This window comes from Tachypleus tridentatus, chromosome 12, assembly GCF_004210375.1.
Source record: "Tachypleus tridentatus isolate NWPU-2018 chromosome 12, ASM421037v1, whole genome shotgun sequence".
Classification (NCBI taxonomy): Eukaryota; Metazoa; Arthropoda; class Merostomata; order Xiphosura; family Limulidae; genus Tachypleus; species Tachypleus tridentatus.
The window spans coordinates 103,706,612-103,713,680 of NC_134836.1; the positions used below are offsets into that span (position 1 = coordinate 103,706,612).

The window sequence follows — 7,069 nt, forward strand, 5'->3', positions numbered from 1 at the left end:
GATTGGTTTTAAGGCCACTAAAGAGCTGATTTGTTTTAGATTCACTGAGAAACTGATTGGTTTTAAGGCCACTAAAGAGCTGATTTGTTTTAGATTCACTGAGAAACTGATTGGTTTTAAAGCCGCTAAAGAGCTGATTTGTTTTAAATTCACTGAGAAACTGATTGGTTTTAAGGCCACTAAAGAGCTGATTTGTTTTAGATTCACTGAGAAACTGATTGGTTTTAAAGCCGCTAAAGAGCTGATTTGTTTTAAATTCACTGAGAAACTGATTGGTTTTAAGGCCACTAAAGAGCTGATTTGTTTTAGATTCACTGAGAAACTGATTGGTTTTAAGGCCACTAAAGAGCTGATTTGTTTTAGATTCACTGAGAAACTGATTGGTTTTAAGGCCACTAAAGAGCTGATTTGTTTTAGATTCACTGAGAAACTGATTGGTTTTAAGGCCGCTAAAGAGCTGATTTGTTTTAGATTCACTGAGAAACTGATTGGTTTTAAGGCCGCTAAAGAGCTGATTTGTTTTAGATTCACTGAGAAACTGATTGGTTTTAAGGCCACTAAAGAGCTGATTTGTTTTAGATTCACTGAGAAACTGATTGGTTTTAAGGCCACTAAAGAGCTGATTTGTTTTAGATTCACTGAGAAACTGATTGGTTTTAAGGCCGCTAAAGAGCTGATTTGTTTTAAATTCACTGAGAAACTGATTGGTTTTAAGGCCACTAAAGAGCTGATTTGTTTTAGATTCACTGAGAAACTGATTGGTTTTAAGGCCACTAAAGAGCTGATTTGTTTTAGATTCACTGAGAAACTGATTGGTTTTAAGGCCGCTAAAGAGCTGATTTGTTTTAGATTCACTGAGAAACTGATTGGTTTTAAGGCCACTAAAGAGCTGATTTGTTTTAGATTCACTGAGAAACTGATTGGTTTTAAAGCTGCTAAAGAGCTGATTTGTTTTAAATTCACTGAGAAACTGATTGGTTTTAAGGCCGCTAAAGAGCTGATTTGTTTTAGATTCACTGAGAAACTGATTGGTTTTAAAGCCGCTAAAGAGCTGATTTGTTTTAAATTCACTGAGAAACTGATTGGTTTTAAGGCCGCTAAAGAGCTGATTTGTTTTAAATTCACTGAGAAACTGATTGGTTTTAAGGCCACTAAAGAGCTGATTTGTTCATTTAAGGTTTCTGCTTCCAGTTCAACGTCTGACATCGTGCTTAGTGTTATCCTTCATTAAATCTCATTATTAATGTCTTGGGTATCTTTCAAATCTGTCTCGCCAATGTCTCAGTGGTAATTCGAAAGACTTATAGCGCTAAAAACTGGGCTTCGATAATCTTAGTGAGCATTACACAGATAGCCCATTAAGTAACTTTGTGCTTAACATTAAACCGACAAACCGAAAACTGAACTTTCCATTTGTATTAATAATTAAGGAAACCCAAACCTTTACAGTGATATAAACTGTTAGGAGTCGCCAACATGGCTTAGTGTTTGGCCCGGCATGGCCAAGCGCGTAAAGCGTGCGACTCGTAATCCGAGGGTTCCGGGTTCGTGCGCCCCCATGTCGTGCCAAACATGCTCGCCCTCCCAGCCGTGGGGGCGTTATAATGTGACGGTCAATCCCACTATTCGTTGGTAAAAGAGTAGCCCAAGAGTTGGCGGTGGGTGGTGATGACTAGCTGCCTTCCCTCTAGTCTTACACTGCTAAATTAGGGACGGGCTGGCACAGATAGCCCTCGAGTAGCTTTGTGCGAAATTCCAAAAAAAAAAAAAAAAGCTTAGTGTTCTGTACTTCACACTTATTTCTTACATAAATGAAAACATTCGTTAGAAATATATCAGTTCGGCACATTACTTCCTATCAAACGGTATATCAGTCTTAGAAATCATCAAATATAATGTAATTTCAAACGAAACGTAATCATTCTTTGAACACTTTGTAAAATTTTCTTTCGTTTTATAGGCACGCAGAGTTCTCGTAGATTAAGGACTTACTACAACTCGCTGAACTCGTAACGACATTACATGCAGCATTCGGATAAGTTATATACACTATTTTTCCATCTTTATAGAAAGTCAGCTGACCAGCTGATGGTAATAGCTCTCTTTATGTAACACCAGGTGTCCTATACCTAAAAGATGTCTCCAATTTCTAGAAGTTAATCTTGAAGAAGAATTAATTTATATTCATCATCTCCTCGTCAAAGTAAGCTACCTATATAAACCAGAGCTAAACTTTCATCAAGCCATGAGCATAACTAATTTAATAAACTGATTCTGATGACAGTGATTAGAGTGTATTAGTTTAATATTCTTGCTGATAGGGATACTTTCGGCCGTAATCCCAATAATATCTCGCATGGTTTAGCCAACTTAAGAAATTATAGTTACTATCCAGCCTATATACTGAGATAAAGAGACAAAACTATTATCATAATATATGTGTGTGTGTGTGTTTCTAACTGGAAAGTAATAAATATAAGTAGTTTTTAAACAATTTAACAGTTTTAACAATTTAATTTTTCTTCATGCACTATCGCTTGAAAAGCCACAAATTTTCATCTATATTTTAAAATATCACCACCTCTATAGATTCGTTACCAGAGAAAAAAAAAATCCTCAGTTTTTGTAGTCATTAAATTGACTGAAATTATACTAATACTTGGTATTGTATACAAGAATTCCACAAGATGAAAGATAACGTGTGAAAAAATAATAATGTATTTTCGATAATAAAATGCAAATATAAAACGTATGCTTGCACGCTTGCATGGATTCAATGGAAACAACGTTGTCGATTTCATTTGCTTTGACGGCTCAGCATGGCCAGGTGGGTTAAGGCGTTCGACTTGTAATTTGAGGGTCGCAGGTTCGAATCCCCGTCGCACCAAACATGCTCGCCTTTTCAACCGTGTGGGCGTTATAATGTGACGGCCAATTCCACTATTCTTTAGTAAAAAATAGACCAAGAGTTGGCGGTGGGTGGCGATGACTAGCCAGCTGCCTTCCATCTAGTCTTACATTGCTAAATTAGGGACGGCTAGCGCAGATAGCCCTCGTGTAGCTTTACGCCAAAGTAAAAAAAACAAAAAAAAAACAAACATTTATTTTGTTTTTTACTTTCGCACAAAGCTACACGAGGGCTATCAGCGCTACTAGAGGGAAGGCAGCTAGTCATCACCACGAATGAATAGTAGGATTGACCGTCACATCATAACGCCCCCACGGTTGAATGGGTGAGTACGTTTAGTGTGACGGTGATTCGAAACCGTGAATCTCAGATTACGACTCCTCCTCCAGTTTCAGGGTGTCAAGTTTACTTTGCTAATGTTTCTCAGCTACATTTTCCTTTAGTCTAACATCAATTAATTTTAGAAATTACTCATTGGCATCAGTCTATTTTCTCGATTTCATTTCCTTGTGTGTATGTGCATATATTTCTCGTTCACTTTTTCAATTTTTAAGTCTTGCTGTCCCTCATTAAATAACCATCTTCCCCTGTTCTTTCCATTTTTGTTTTCTACCGTTGTATATTCATATTTTATTATTTAAACAATTTCGAATCTTCTTTCCTCTTGTGACTTTTTCGTAAGCCCCTCATTACTTACAAGTAATACATCAAAAGAGACAGACACCCAAAAATGGACACAAAAAACACGTTCAACAAAGACTTTTTTTAAAACGAAGAATAATTCATCAACGGAGAAAAATGACATATACATGAAATCAAGCGTTGAATATAGACAAGGAAGAATTACCGAGGCGTTTCGCTCTTTCTCTTCGTGGTTCCAAACAATTTTTCTTTTCTCGACCCTTTCAATCTAAAACGCAGAAAAATACCGAATATGCAGAAAAGTATTTTAAAAAATTCACATAACATTTTGAGTTATTGACTAATGTCTATTAACTTTAATGCATTGATATAGTTGTCAGAAGTAGTCCGAAAATTTGTCGCCAAAATCACGTGTACTCTATACGAGTGGTTCAGAACAAAAAGGTTTGTAATAAAATGTGTTTTTATGTAAATGTCTCATGTATAGATGTAGACACATGAAACATGAAACTACCAGTCATTCATGAAAACTCTTACTCGATACATTTTTCTGGTGAGTGTATAAATAGCAACATTGAATATGGTGTTGTTCGTTTCGCAGAATTTTCCCGCACAACTACACAAGGAGATATGCGCATATCAGTAGTCTCTAAATTTGAGGTGATAGACTAGAGAGTTTGTTTGTTTGTTTACTTGTTTGTGTGTGTGTGTGTGTGTTTTTCTTATAGCAAAGCCACATCGGGCTATCTGCTCAACCCACCGAGGGGAATCGAACCCCTGATTTTAGCGTTGTAAATCCAGAGACATACCGCTGTACTTGTTTGTTTTTGAATTTCGCGCAAAGCTACACGTATGTTATCTGCGCTAGCTGTCCCTAATTTATAGTGTAAGACTAGAGAAAAGGCAGCTAGTCATCACCACCCACTGCCAACTCTTCGACCACTCTTTTACCAACGAGTAGTGGGATTTATCATCACGTTATAACGCTCCCACGGCTGAAAGGGCGAGCAAGTTCGGTGTCACGGGTATTCAAACCCGCAACTCTTAGATTATGGGTCGAACGCTTTAACCACTTGGCCATGCCGGGCTTAGACTAGAGGGAATTTAACCAGTGAACAGCACCCACTGCCAACTCTCGAGCTACTCTTATCTCATTGTGTAGTAAGATTGGATTGCTGCATTTTAGTGTACTCATGCACCCACATGTTTTTGCAGTAAAACAGAGAATGCGCGAATTTATAGTGCGAGTACTCTAATCACTAAATACGCCCAGACAACAGGAAACTCAAGAGCAGGTTTGAACGGAACAACCAGTAATTATATAATAAGTTTTGGATATAGAATAAATTAAATATTCGTGGTCTAAGTGACACAATTGGATTTAACAAATATCCGGATGTTGATACATTTTATTCGTTCTAACATTCACTTACTAATCAGTTTAGTTACATTAAGTCACTCGATAGACTTAAAAGTTGCTACAGACCTGTGTCTTAACTTCGCCAGCTGGTTCACGGTGGTTCGTAATATAAATTTATCCTTAGTTGTTCCTTCCAATTGAGTTGACTTGGAATGAAAGTCAGCTAATAGCTGCATACAAATATATAATTGTAATCCGATTTTAATTACAGAATAAATGTTCAAAATAAGTTATATAAAAATTACCTAACGAAGCAAGTAAAATCCACACATACAAGTGTAATGAAGTTTCGAAAACAAATCTCATTATATAAGATGTAAAATTACTCCAGTAAAATATTTTCGCAGAGTACATTAAAAACGGAAACTTGTTGACGTTCAAAATACGCAACAGTTAAATATTCTGTTTATGAATCATGCCATGATTATAGAAGTTATTTAATTAAATACAACTATTGTTACCGAAATTAATAATTTTAAGTAGATAATAAACGAACTGGTAGAAATATACAGTGAAAAACTCACTCATAGGTATATAAATATTGTAAAACTATAGAATATAAATTCAACGTTACATTAGAAATTACATCAAATTACTTCAACTACAGATTACATAGTAAATCAGACAATGTAAAAAGCTAGTACAACTTTACAGGGTTGCTTCATAGTTATCTTTATAACTACAGAAATTAACGTTGGCGGTGGGCGGTGATGACTAGCTGCCTTCCCTCTAGTCTTACACTGCTAAACTAGGGACGGCCAGCACAGATAGCCCTCGAGTAGCTTTGTGCGAAATTCAAAAACAAACAAACAAGTTACAGCAGAATATTGATTAGTTTAGTTAGTAATAGCAAAATATTAATTAACTGGATCAGTTATGGCATAGTATTGATTAAATGAGTTATTGATACCACAGAGTTCATTAATTTGATTAGTAATAACGTAACAATGATTAATTGGATCAATAATACCAGATTAAATAGATTAGTAATAGCAGGATATTGATTTAATATCATGGTAAGAAAATACGTACTAGAATAATTTGTACAATACATAATTGTTTGTTTGTTTGTTTTGGAATTTCGCACAAAGCTACTCGAGGGCTATCTGTGCTAGCCGTCCCTAATTTAGCAGTGTAAGACTAGAGGGAAGACAGCTAGTCATCACCACCCACCGCCAACTCTTGGGCTACTCTTTTACCAATGAATAGTGGGATTGACCGTCACATTATAACGCCCCCACGGTTGGGAGGGCGAGCATGTTTGGCGCGACTCGGGCGCGAACCCGCGACCCTCAGATTACGAGTCGAACGCCTTAACGCGCTAGGCCATGCCAGGCCACAATACATAATATTAAAACTGGTACAGCTATAAATCGCAGTGTAAGTAGTACGCTAATGTTAGTAAAAAACTGATAAACTACATGTTATAAAACAACTGGTATAGTGAACACTTCCAGCACTAGTACAACTAGAAAACGTAATCAATACAAAGAATAAGTGTAATAAAACCTAATAAAGTTAATAAATGAAGAATATGAAACAAGTGAAAAACTACAACTAACGAATACTCAAGAATCAGTACAAGGACTGCAGGCTTAGATCATTTTTACGAAACACACAAGAACAAAAGAAACCTGGAAACTTTATAACCCTACGAAATTAGAGTAATTACAGTTATCCATGAACTGGAATACGATTGAGCACTTTTAAGGATTTGAAATAAAATAGTACGGTTATATGAATATTAATAAACTGTTAAACATTTTAGCATGCAATAGAAAAACTTGTACAGTCTTACATACATTGCGGACCGTAGTGTCTGACAGAACATTCAACTGTCTCCCGTTAACCGCTCACGCAGGCAAAACTCGACATTTACTTTTGAACCTGACGAGAGAAGAGGCAAGAATAATGTTGATACCAAATTTTACTTCATAAACAGGATATTACATTTACATTCAGTTGTTAGGAATTAACCACACTATTATTCACATTTCAAAATATGACGTAACTTAAACAATAAAAATGTAGATTTAACGTATTAACGTATTCAATGGCTCTTGGTATGCCTGAAACGCTCAACAATTAGTTTTCGCGGT

At 36.1% G+C, this 7,069-nt stretch overlaps 1 long non-coding RNA gene across 1 annotated transcript; it reads right to left on the reverse strand.

The window, feature by feature from the left end:
* Nucleotides 1-3,701: 3,701 nt before the first annotated feature.
* LOC143234065 (uncharacterized) lies at nucleotides 3,702-6,867 on the reverse strand. Its single transcript, XR_013018504.1, has 3 exons — nucleotides 6,773-6,867; nucleotides 5,037-5,140; nucleotides 3,702-3,818 (listed from the first exon to the last, which is right to left on the reverse strand). It is a non-coding gene; the product is annotated as an uncharacterized LOC143234065 (long non-coding RNA).
* Between the last annotated feature and the right edge of the window lie 202 nt (nucleotides 6,868-7,069).